Source organism: Elephantulus edwardii, unplaced genomic scaffold (genome assembly GCF_000299155.1).
Source record: "Elephantulus edwardii isolate Elephantulus edwardi_28Jun2011 unplaced genomic scaffold, EleEdw1.0 scaffold00062, whole genome shotgun sequence".
Taxonomy (NCBI): domain Eukaryota; kingdom Metazoa; phylum Chordata; class Mammalia; order Macroscelidea; family Macroscelididae; genus Elephantulus; species Elephantulus edwardii.
The window spans coordinates 9,811,459-9,825,081 of NW_006399812.1; the positions used below are offsets into that span (position 1 = coordinate 9,811,459).

Genomic DNA, 13,623 nt, shown 5'->3' on the forward strand with positions numbered 1-13,623 from the left:
GAGGGACAGCGCAGGAGGGGAAGACACTCTATCAGGTGGATTGATTCAGCGACTGGGATATTTGGGATGGGTGTGTCAGAGGCAATGCGACTGGCACAGGCTAGAGCAGGGTTTAGGGCTGTTGTACATAGGGTCACTATGAGTTGCAAAAGACTTAATGGCACATAACAACAACAACAACAACCATCAGGTTGGAACCAACCCGTACATAACGGACCCTTCTTTGGGTTTTCAGAGGCTATTAATCTCACAGGAGGAGATTGTACATCCTTCTCTCAACAAGAAGCTGGTGGATTTGAACCACGAGCCTGCAGGATTGCAGTGAGGCTTCTTGCCACTAGTCCCATGCATATCCTTATCTAGTAATGCTTCTTCTCTGAGGTTGCCTCTAAGCAGGAAAGAAAGTGGAAAGAAAACAGACTCCCAGTGTAATCTAGTAGGTCAGATTTCCTTATCTAACTTTAGAAGTTATTGTTGTTGTTGTTGTTGTTGTTAGGTGCTGTCTTGTCATAGTGGTGACACTATGAACAAAAAAATCTGAAATCTCTTCTATAACTATCATTTCTCTAGTGTTTATAGGGTTTCAAAATATCTATTGTTTAGGAAGTGGATGCCAATCCTGCTTCCAAGTCTGTCTTAATCTGGGAGCTCTACCAAACTCTGTCCACCATGGCTAACCATTATGGCATTAGACACAGCAGCGGCACAGCCTTCAGTATCACAGCAACCCCTTTTTCTCAGTATAGCAAATTGACAGACAAGTACTGTACCACTTAAAACAGTGTTCTCCCCAAACATAATTAACACCAGTTTATACCCAACTTTCAATTAAATCAAGACAACCTACCCTCCAGAGTCCAACTGCTTCACACAGGAACCTCTGAACTAGAGACTTTGTCAAGGCCCAACCGACTTTTAAATACAAAGGCCCACTCACCGCGTCCTGATTGACTTAAACAAGAGGTTTCCAGCCCACAGCTGATTGTTAACTAAATCCAGGCAACCAGTCATCTTACATTCAATTGTTAATGAAATAAAAAATGACCAGTGTACACCCAACATTCACTTAAATCCAGACAACCTACCCTCCAGAATCCAACTGCATGCATAATGCAAATCAAGATCAGCCCAAGACTAATTCTGTTAGGGTGGAGGGTAGACAAACCCCTCTTTCTCAAGGTACTTTCTCATACAGAACTCATAAACCTATACTCATTGGTATGGGGTTTATTAAGGAAGTAACAATTCAGGATCAGGATCAATATAGAAATAATAGGAACAGCTAGGGAGGCACCAGTTGGAGAGCCAAGAATGGTAGTTGAGTCAACCTTCTAACCTGAACACCTGGCCAGGTCTCTTCTCCTCACCTCGCTCTTGCAGCCTGTTTTTCCTCCAGCTTTCTCAACACCCAGAACACTTCCCACCATGGCCACATCAACAAGTTCCCCACAAGCAGGTGTATCTTCCTCAGACAGAGAAAGTTCAAGCCATGTGTATCTGGATTGATGGCCCCAAAGATTAAGTGCACTGCAAGACCTGTAACCCTAGACTGTGAGGCCAAGTGTACATAAGAGTTTCCTGAGTGGAATTTTGTTGGCTCCATTACTTTCAAGTCTGAAGGCTCCAACAGTGACATGTGTCTCCTCCCTGCTGCCATGTTCTGCGATCCTTTCTGCAAGGACCCCAACAAGTCTTCTGTGATGTCTTTAAGTACAACCAAATTGTAAAGACCAATTTAAGGCACACTTATAAATGGATAATGGACTTGGTGATCAACTAATAACCCTGGTTTGGAATAGAGCAGGAATACATGCTCATGGGGACAGATGGCCTCCCCTTTGGTTGGCCTTGCAATGGATTCCCTGGACCCCAAGGTCCGTATTACTGTGGTGTGGGGGTAGATAAAGCTTATGGCAAGGACATTGTGGAGGCTAACTCTCTGGCCTGTATACTGGCATCAAGATTGGGGGAACAAATGTAGAAGTCACGCCTGCCCAGTGGGAGTTCCAGAAAGGCCCTTGTGAAAGAATTGATATGGGAGGTCATCTCTGGGTGGCCCGTTCCACCCTGCACCATGTATGTGAAGACTTCAGTGTGATCGTGACCTTTGACCCCCAAGCCTATCCCTGAGAACTGGAATGGGGCAGGATGTCTTACTAAGTTTAGCACGAAGGCTGTGAGAGAAATGAATGGTCTGAAGCACATTGAGGAGTCTATCGAGACACTAAGCAGGCAGCACCAGTACCACACCAGTGCCCATGATCTCAAAGGAGGCCAGGGCAACGCCTGGTGTCTGTCTGGATTCGTTCCATGAAACCTCCAACATCAACAACTTTTCTGCCAGTGTGGCCAACCATGGTGCCAGCATCCACACTCCTTTGACTGTTGGCCAGGAGAAGAAGGCTTTGAAGACTTTGAAGACTGCCACCCCTCTGCCAACTGCAATTCCTTCTTGGTGGCAGAAGTCCTCATCCACACTTACCTTCTCAACAAGACCGGTGATGAACCCTTCCATTATAAAAACCAAGTGGGTTTTTATCATCAAAGGCCCTCTGTTCTTCATCCCACATCCTCTTCTCCTCTCCTGTACTTGTTTTTACTAGATGTAAATCAAAGGGCAAAGTATCAAAGTCTTTCTTATATCTCATAACCAGTTACTAACTCTTTACTTTTTAGTAGCCAGGGTAGAGGGGTAAAGTTCTTAATCTCTCCCCTTTTCTCTGTCACTGAAGCTTTCTTGAAGACTGAGGAATAGTGCATTAGTGGAAGGGCATGAGAAAACATAACCACCACTGCTTCCATTTAATCGGGTGTGTTTGTGCGATAGGCAAAGTTATCCAGACAGAGCATGTGTTTCTATGAAAGGAAAAGAGGAGAAAATTTTTGAGGTTATCTAAAGTGGGAGGGCCTGAGTTAATTCTGTGATAAAGTTGGGATTTCTTTGTTTGGGTGGGAAACTCCATGGAAATTGAGAAGGAGGGTAAGGATATGAATGAACATATTCCTGCCTTAAGGCAAGATTTTTATTACTTGGCCTTCTGCATTATAACACAAAGCAGAAAGTATTTTTATATTTAAATGTAAAAAAATAATATTTTTGAATGTGTGAGTGTGTGTTTTCCTTAAAAAGAAAAGGAGTCACCAGGAGATAATTGATTTGAGTAGTCTTGTTACAAGTCAGCCTCCCCTTCCGAGAAGGGTGAAACATTGCTTTAAAAGTGAGCTACTTAGTCCCACTACCACAAGAAGATTTTTCTGCCCAGCCTTCTGGAGAGAGTGGACATTGGCCAATTACTGTGTGGAAGCAGGTTATTAGCAGTCACTTGAGCCCTGAGGTGTTTATCAAGTTTATAAGACACATGTACTTGTGTATACACATACAGAGGAGTTGAGAATTGCAAGTTTGGCTGGTCTCATTAAGCATGTTAACAATGAGAGGGTTATTTTCTGATGGGAGTAGCATGTCACAAAAGCAAGCCTTTTACATTAAACTTAAAAAGAAAAGAAAAGAAAACCCACAAACAAGAAATAGCATCAGTCAGAGAACTTCCAGGATCACTCAATCAGGAGTACTTCCAACATTCCCTCCAACCAACACAGCTTCCCATCTCTTCTCAGCGATGCCTTCAAGCAGACCTCACTTTCAACCTTTGCCACTAGCCTCAACTTGGCTCCAGATTCTGCTGCTGGCCCTCATGTACACTATCTTGTGCCAGTTCTGCACATTCCATGTCATCTCCAGCATTACTGCTTTGCCTTCTGGGCGTTCTGCACATTCCATGTCATCTCCAGCATTACTGCTTTGCCTTCTGGGCTTAGGAGGTTCTCAGCACAGAAGCCCTAGGTCCAAAGTACTCTCTTCACTCCTGGCTCTTCTCTTTTTTTTTTTCCCTTTTTTCCTATCAAGGGCTTCTTTCTTTCTTTTAGTTTGACTTTTTAAATTAAACTTTACTACCTTCTTACTTATTTCTTGTTACTGTTAACCCCTAAGATTAATTCTGTGTGTAAACTTTTTCCTTAGTTTTTTATATATGCACCTTGTTGGTGGTGTGTATCATAGAATCAGAACCGACATGAGAGGAGATTGTCCATCCTTCTCCCACAGAGCAGCTGGTGGCCTCGAACAGCATTCCTTCAGAATTGCAGTGCAGCTTTTTGCCACTAGGCCACCAGAGCTCTCCTTAGCTTTTTATAATAACGGTCTTACACCATAATTGCTCGTTTGTGACTGACTTATATCGATTAGTATTCAGATAACAACAATAAAAAAAAGACGCATGAATAAATTTTCATGGTCATTAGCTATTTTTAGAGAGATGCAAATTAAAACAAAAATGTGATACCATCTCACCCCAGGGAAAATGTCAAGATTCAGTAAGAGAGCAAATTACAAGCTGGCAAGGATGTGGAGAAATTGGAACTCTCATACCGCTGGTGGGAATGTAAAATGGTACATGCACTATGGAAAGCACTACTAAGTATATATTCCAAAGAGCAGTGACACAAATTGACATAATCATACCCATGTTTATTGCAGCATTATTTCCTATGGCAAAAAAATATACTATGGACTGCTAAAAGAACAAACAAGTCCATCCTGGAGAGGGTGAAACCAGGCTGCTCCTTGGAAGCAAGGATTTTGAAGCTCCATTTGACATGCTTCAGGCATGTTGCAAGGAGGAACGAGTTCTTGGCGAGGGACATCATGCTTTGGAGGGTGGAGGGACAGAGCAGGAAAGGAACACCCTGGATGAGGTGGATTGATCCAGTGACTGGCATAATGGGGGAAGGTGAGTCAGAGACAATGAAATTGGCTCAGGATAGAGTAGGGTTCAAAGCTTTTGTGCATAGGATTGCTATGAGTTGGAGCTGACACGATGGCACATAACACCAAGTATTGGAAACAATAAGCATCTGTCAGTGGGAAATGACTAAATAACTATGACACAGTCACACAATGGAGCACTTTACATCACTTAAAATTATCAGGAATTCTAAATACTACACAATATGGATTAATCTAGCTCTTATTCTTGACAGTGATGAGGTCCCCTTCAACATTTGTAGAATTAGCCCTTTTATGCTTAGCAGGGTGGCAAAATTGGCCAATCACCTTATTTGCATAGTATACCTTCCAATCCCAGCAAGGGCTTTATATAATTTTTTGCATAGTAAATTGCGCAATTCTTTTGCAAGACTATAATCTAATGTATTCTCTTGATGGAACTTTAAACTCAAGGCCAGAAAGGCCATTTATAAAGAGACACCATTGCCTTGAGCCCAGTTCTATCAATAACTGATTCTCAAATTATCTCCAGCAGAGTTAATTCCACTTCTTGTTTCAACTGCCATGTCCTCACAAGTATTCCATAAGCAACTATAGCCACTTGGAGTGATCTATGACTGGACTATGAATGTATGAAAGTGGGAATGAGTATCTAAAGAAAGCATGGCCGGTAGATTCTCTTCTTCTATACTATCAGAAATAGTATAGACCTCTCTAGCAAGACTACTGAGAATAGTATTAGTTCTGTTTTGAGAAGTGTAACTGCTCATCTGTCAGTTTGTCGTATTATGGTGGCTTAGGTGTAGCTGTGATTCAGGATGCTATGTCAGTGGCATTCCAGATACTGGTAGGGTCACCCCTGGTCCCGGGTTTCAGTAGGACTTCCAAACTAAGACAGCTGGGGAGAAAGGCCTGGAAATAATACTTTCAATCATTAGTTCATGAAAACCCTGTGGATCACAGCAGAATGTGTTTGAAGATAAGCTTCCTAGGTTAGAAAGCATACAAAATTCATGGTTGTCACAATAGACTAGCCCATAACAATAATCATGAAGACAGCACAGAACCACACAGTATTTCATTCCATTGTGTAGGAAGATACCATGAATGGAGCTGACTAGACAGCAACTAACAACAATAACCAAAGTGGGACTGAAAACGAGCTTTCAAACATGAACTGATAGATTATTGTATGACATCATAACTAATGTAAGTGATAGTGATCATTGAAATAACAGAACTTTGCAAAGAAGTTTGCAAGCAAAATAAAGAGGGAGCAAGAGCAATGGAACATACTTATAACATGAACTGATGGGTAACTGTGTAATGATAATTCTTGCCAAGAGCTCCTAAGATGCTTTTATAAAGTCCAATTACTGCCTGTTGAGGGTCTTACTATGTGTTTGTGTGTGTGTGTGTGTGTATGTATATGTATGCGGGCTGCTCCTTGGAGGCAAGGATTCTGAGGCTTTGCCTGACGTACTTTGGTCATGTTGTAAGGAGAGACCAGTCCTTGCATAAGGACATCATGCTTGGGAGGGTAAAGGACAGGTGCAGGAGGGGAAGGCCCTCTAGGAGGTGGATTGGTTAGGTGACTGGGGTAATTGGGATGGGTGTCTCAGACAGTGAGATTGGCACAAGACAGAGCAGAGTTGAGGGCTGTTGTATATAGGATCACTATGAGTTGCAAGCAACTAGACGGCACCTAACAACAACATACGTATATGCATGTATGTGTATGTGTACATATGTATGTATATGTATATGTGTGTACATATGTATACATATATATGTGTGTGTGTGTATTTATATAAAACAGCTGGATTTTGCTAAGGTGTGTTTTCTAGTTTGGGGTTGAGACTAGGGTGTGGCTTCTGCTTGTAACAGAGTGCAAGCTGATTGGATTTGGCCTTGTATTTTTAAAAGGCTTTTGGGCTCACAGGCCTTGTTTTTATGGATCTCCCAACTAAAACAGACTTGGAAGCAGGAGTGGCATCCACTTCCAAAAATAGCTTGCCCCTGGAAACTCTATGAACTTGGAAAAAATATTTTTCTAAAAAAGAAAGTTTTACATTCAAGACTTTCATTCATAGAGTCACTATGGGTTGTTTAAGTCTCTATGGCATTTAACAACAAGAGGGGGGAGGGAAGAAGGGAGGGAGAGAGAGAGAAGAGGAGAGGAAAGAGGGAAGAGAGAAGAGGAGAGAGAGAGAGCGAGATAGATAGATAGATAGATAGATAGATAGATAGATAGATAGATAGATATAGATAGACAAACAGACAGACTGACAGACTAGTTTTAAGAAGCTGTACTGGAATCTGCAATCCTGAACTTAGGAGGAAAGGGTTAAGGTCCAAAATTCCAGCCAGTCCTATTAAATTCTTTTTTTCACCTCAGAAGAACTGGCTAACAAGTTTTGGAAATTTTAGATGCAGAATTTCCCCTAGTAGATATCAGGGACACAGGCCTGAGTGTATTTTCCTAGTCACCTTAAGTTCTTTCTTCAAAATCAAATGCCTTCGAGGTTCCATGAGAAATGGTTGGTTAAAAAAGAAATGCCTATGATAAAATTGTGTAAGTTGTTTCACAGGCAATTTTCTCTCCCTACTAAACCAAGAATACCCTTATACTGTGTACAAGAGAATATAACTTTACTTTTAAAAGCATAATACATTCATTTGTATGGAAATATACTGGGATAACATAGAAAGTCTTAGGGTTGAATTCTAGGGATTTTATATATTCCTGCTGTTTGCTTCTACTTTACTAGTTCAGGATTTTCTTCCGTTATTTTGTAGTAGAAAAAAATACATCAAAATAAAATATCATCTCTAATCTTTCAGATGATGTATAGATATGCTTTACACTTTACCGACCCTATAACTCTGTCTTCTCCCATCACTGTGGAGAGTTTAATTATCAATAAAAGGGAAATATTAGCTCTTAAATGATCTTCCCCTGTTTTACCCTCAAGTCAATCAAAGATCAAATCCCGAGTGCCTCTGTTTGAGTTCAATAAATGAGAGGAATTCGCCCAAAGGTACAGTACTCAGAATCTGATCTACAGCCTTTACTGTTGGGGTTTTTCATTTTCTTATTAATCCTCAGTCTTATTGCTTCCCTCGCCTCCCTAGACAGGATTGACTCCTCAGCACAGCACCTTCCTTTTCGATGGTTTGCACAGCCTCCCCATTATGCGTTAGCCATGCGCCACTTTCCATTTTCCTTGATGTGGCCTCCAACCCACTCACTCAACACAGAGGTGAACAGTTCTTCCTGGAAGAGCCATTTCCTCCATGTAAAGTAAGAGGCGAGGGCAAATGATAAATGCACCTCTTTTCTTCAATAATATGCTCTACGGCAGGCATCCACACTGAACTTCCTCCACTCGTGGGAGGCAGAAGCACTTGTGGTGTCCAGGAAAATGCCACTGCTCCTTGCTCCTCTCACCCCTCACTCTCTTACACTGTAATCTTTCCTCTTGTCCATCAAACTGCTTATAATCTTTTTCTTTCTCCTAATCTTAAAAAAAGATTCTTATGCTTCAAAGGGCCTGGCCCAAAGCCTTTAAGCAAAGACAAATCCCCAACTGGCTGATAGTGGAATTGCTGTGTGTTTCCAAATGTTTTTGGATCTGAAATGTTGGCACTGACTTGAGACAAAAGGGACTCTAGAGATTGCTAGTTTTCTTTCGTGGCGCCTAGTCTGCAATTATATTGCCAATCTGGACAGAGCCCAATAGCTGAAGGCCAGAAATACAACTCTAAATTCAAGGAGATCCTCCATCTAATTCTTTCCGGCAAACATAAGGCTTCCCCCAGGCTGGAAATGTGTATACTTGCACTCGTGTTATAATTGGTTGGGAACTATTAAAAAAAAATTCCCATGCCCAGGCTGCTTTCATGCCATTTAAAACAGTTTAAAAATTATGAATGCCCAGAGGTGAGTCCCAGGCATGGTTTGTCAAGCTCAGCAGGAGATTCGAATGTCAACCAAGTTTGAAAGGCTAGCCTAGGGCGATAGTAGTCACCTATTGCTGAGCAATGGAGTCACCCAGAGATGTTTTTAAAATGTTGACCCATAGAATGTAGCTGAGATCAGTTAAATCACACTCTCTGACAGCAGACTAGATGTCAAGGGTTTAAAAACAAACAAACAAACAAACCAAAAAGTACCTCTCTGGGTGATGTTATTGTGCAAAAAAAGAATGAGCCCCTTCTCTCTACAAATCCTTTTATGAAAACCATGTGGAGACCTCTCAGATGTTCCACTCACTCCCTAACAATAGTCAAAGGCATCCCTGCACGGGCACGGCCTTGCTGCTGCTGCTGTTAGCTGACAGAGTAGACACATGCTCATTCTGCACTAATTATCCACATAATCCTATAAACCATTGTGACCCATGGGTATTCATAAGGTGATTGCCAGGCCTTTTATCCTAGTCTTAACCTGGAGTATTCAGTAAAATCTGTTCCACATCTGAGCAACAGGTAAGCTTCTACGGAGATGACAATGACGAAGTGCACTGGCCAGGGGTCAAACCAAGTCTTCCCCATGAAAGTCAATAAATCTATCACTGAGCCACCAATATGCCAAACCACAGCCACTTCAGCACAAGGGCTCTGTGTCAAATACCCCATCTGCTGGCAAATGTCCATTCTCTTCACCATTGTTCTTTCTCACTTCTGTGGGTAATGCAACCCCTCAATACAAGGGCTCTGCTGCTCTCCACAGCTCTCTCATTTCTATAACCTTTCCTGATAGTGGTTTCCATTTGGAAAACATACATAGATATACATCCAGCCTAGTGGGACTGTTACACTTTTGTGATGACAGATACTTGCCCAACTTTCAGAGTATAAAATCTCGGAGAGAGAGGACATATGACAAATTTATATATCATTCCCAGGGCAAAGAGCAAGAGATAAAGGTGATAGATAAAGAAAGGAAAAACAAAAGATGTTGCAAGCAGATTTGTACGACTTTATTATTTACAACTCTGAAGAGGGGAAAAATGGCAAAACGTTAAAAAGCCAACCAACCCAAATCTCATTGTTTTTGAGTCAAAACCAACTTGTAGCTGATTCTCCACTGAGTTTCTGAAGCTATATATCAAACAGGAGAGATTGCCCATCTTTCTCCCTCAGAACTGCTGGTGGATTTGAACCTCCAGAGATTCAAAGTGGTTCAGAGTTTCAGTTGGGGTTAGTACCACAACTGTCTACAGAGTAGGCCACCAGGGTTCCTTAGGCAAAAATTTTAGCATTATTTAAATATAAAATAGTAGACTTATGAGTGCTTATCATTCATATTTTGGACATGTTGAAGAGGGAGCGTCTTTGGAGAGGGACATCGTGCTAGGAAAGGTGGAAGGACAGCACAAGAGAGGGAGATGCTCAATGAGATGGATCAATTCAGTGTCTGGGGTAATGGGGTAGGTGTGTCAGAGGCAATAAGATTGGTTCAGGATAGAGCAGGGTTCAGAGCTGGTGTACATAAGGTTGCTAGGAATCACAAGTAACTCGATGGCACATAACAACAACATCGTTCTTAAAAAAAACCCTCATGGTATGGTGGTTACGTCCTCAGCTATTAAGCAAAAAGTCAGTGGTTCAAACCCACCAGCCACTGCATGGGAGATAGATGTGCAATCGACTTTTCGAACTCCTACTCCCTTGAATGAATGTTTGGGGGGCAGTTCTATTATGTCCTCTAGGATCTCGATGACTCAGAACTGACTCAACAGCAAGGACATGATTTATCATTTTTGCTTCCCCCGTCCCATGTTTGAAACATGTCATTAAAAACCCAAGAGAAGCAAAAATGTTTCTAAAAAAACGTTGGTATCATTCTACACAAAGGACACATCCCACAACCCAGACTATGTGCTGTTGTTGTTGCTGTTATGTGCCGTCGAGTCACTTGCGACTCCTAGCGACCCTATGTACAACAGCACTAAACTCTGCTCTGTCCTGTGCCAATCACACTGTCTCTGACACTCCCATCCCAATTATCCCAGTCACTGAATCAATCCACCTCATAGAGGGCCTTCCCCTCCTGCGCTGTCCCTCCACCCTCCCAAGCATGATGTCCCTCTCCAAGGACCGGTCTCTCCTCACAACATGTCCAAAGTATGTTAGACGGAGCCTCAGAATCCTTGCCTCCAAGGAGCCACCCGGTTTAACCCTTTCCAGGATGAATCTGTTTGTTTTCCTAGCAGTCCATGGTATTCTCAATACTCTTCTCCAGCACCACATTTCAAAGGCATCAATTCTCCTTCTATCCTCCTTGGTCATTGTCCCACTCTCTGATGCATAACAAGTGATTGTGAAGACCATGGCCTGTATCAGACACACCTTAGTCTCCAGAGAGACACCATTGCTCTTCAGTATTTTGGAGAGGTCCCTAACAGCAGACTTTCCCATGGCAATGCGCCTTTTAATTTCCTGGCTGCTGGTGCGAAGACTGTTGACTGTGGAGCCAAGCAAACTAAAGCTGTGTACAATCTCAATCTCTTCACCATCCATCCTGATGCTGCCAATTGATCCAGTGGTGAGAATCTTTGTCTTCTTGACATTGAGCCTCAATCCATATTGGAGGTTGCAGTCCTTGACACTCTGCAGCAAGCACTTCAGGTCCTCTTCAGTTTCAGCAAGCAGGGTTGTATCATCCGCATAAAGCAGATTGTTGATAAACTGTCCACCAATCTTGACCCCACATTTCTCCTCATAGAGCCCAGCCTCCCGGATAATCTGTTCTACATATAGGTTGAAAAGGTATGGAGATAGGATGCATCCCTGGCGTACGCCCTTCCCAACAAATTTTCCATTTCCATTATCTGCAAGGTTGGGTTGGGTTTGCATTGCTTTGTTTTTAGTAAAGGGAACAGTTCTAGAACAATGAAATAGCCATTTTGCCCACATGTGGCTGCTTTAAGTGTTTAAAAAGTAGAACTTCAAGTCTTTGGAAGCAGCAACTTCATTTCACGTGCTCAGTGGCTGCCATGTTGAGAGCACTGCCCTTCACTGCAGAATGTTCTTTGGATAACAATGGTCTAAATAGTAACACTAACAATGCAATGAAATGCAGGTGGTTTCTCTTCAGGTACTCTCCCGTCTTCTCCCCTGCACAAGAGTAAAACAAAGCAGCATGTGATTTAGGATTCATAAGAGATCTAAATAAATATGTCTATTTGTAGTAGTCTATTTGGTTTTTTTATTAGTTGGTTGGTTTGGGGGAAGTTTTTCCATTTTATTTTATATTGGTTTACATACAAAATTTGTATACATTGTGTTTCACACATGGCTTCATTCACATTCTCTTATACTCATTCACATTGTATTTTATACAATCATTCCCGTACCTTGTGTTTCCTAAAATTCACCACCTTTGATCTATGTCCACCATTACCCTGTCTTTTCAAGTCCCCACTGCATCTTTCTTAATTTCTTTGCCCCTCCTTCTGCCCACCAAAACTCTGCTACCCCATGATTTCCTCCCACCCACTCTCAGCCCCCAGCCGTCTCCTCTTCCCCTGTTGGACTTTAATGAACATCTTGCTAGTTACTCTTCACTTTTACAAAAATCATCATATGCAGTATTTGTCTTTATAAGACCGAGTTAAGTTCACTCAGCATAATGCTCTCCAAATCTCTCCTGTGTTATGCAGTATTTTTCAAAATCATTGTTCCTGAGTACTGCATAGTATTCTAGCATGTAAATGTACCTCAATTTCTCAATCTATTCACTTGATGATGAACATTTGGGCTGTTTCCATGGTCTTGTGACTGTGGATAATGGTGATATGATCAAGTGGGATTCTTAGCAGGTATGCGAGGATGGTTCAACATAAGAAAAAGAATAAATGTAATTCATCACGTTGTTGTTGTTGTTGTTACGTGCCATCAAGTCGCTTACAACTCATAGCGACACTATGCAACAGCCTTAAACCCTGCTCTATCCATTGCCAATCTCACTGTCTCTGACATGCTTATCCCCATTAAACCAGTGATGGAATCAACCCATTTCAAGGGTCTTCCTCTTAGGCGTAGTCCCTCCATGTTTCCTTCTCCAAACACTGGTCCCTCCTTGCAACATGTCCAAAGTATGTGAGGCGAAGCTTCAGAATCCTTGCCTCCAAGGAGCAGTCTGGCTTCACGCTCTCTAGGACAAACTTGTTTGTTCTCCTAGTAGTCCATGGTATATTCAATTCTCTTCTCCAGCACCCCAGCTCAAAGACATCAATTCTCCCTCTATCATCCCTGGTCATTGTCCAGCTCTCTGAAGCATAACAAGTAATGGCAAGACTATAACCTGTATTAGGCACACCTTAGTCTGCAGACCGGCATCACTGCCCCTCAGTACCTTGGAGAGGTCTCTGACAGCAGACTTTCCCAATGTAATTTATCTTTTAATTTCCTGGCTGATACCAAGAGTGCTGATTGTAGAGCCAAGCAAACTAAAGCTGTCAACAATCTCTTCACCATCAATCATGATGCTGCCAATGAGCCCGGTGGTATCTTTGTTTTCTTGACGTTGAGCTTCAATCCGTTTTGAAGGCTGTAATCCTTGACCTTCTGCAGCAAGCACTGCTGGTCCTCCTCAGTTTCAGCAAGCAGGGCTCTGTCATCTGCATAACACAAAATTGTTGATGAGTCTATCTCCAATCCAGATGCCACACTTCTCCTCACAGAGCCCAGCCTCCCAGATAAACTGTTCTGCATATAGTTTGAAAAGATATGGAGATAGGACACATCCTTAGCACACACTCATCCCAGTGATGAACCATACATGTCTTTCCTTGCTCTGTTCTGATGGCTGTCACCTGGTCTAAGTA

General features: G+C 42.2%; 1 pseudogene; it reads left to right on the forward strand.

Moving 5' to 3' along the window:
- The first annotated feature begins 669 nt into the window (after positions 1-669).
- LOC102872289 lies at positions 670-2,741 on the forward strand (annotated as a pseudogene).
- Positions 2,742-13,623: the final 10,882 nt, after the last annotated feature.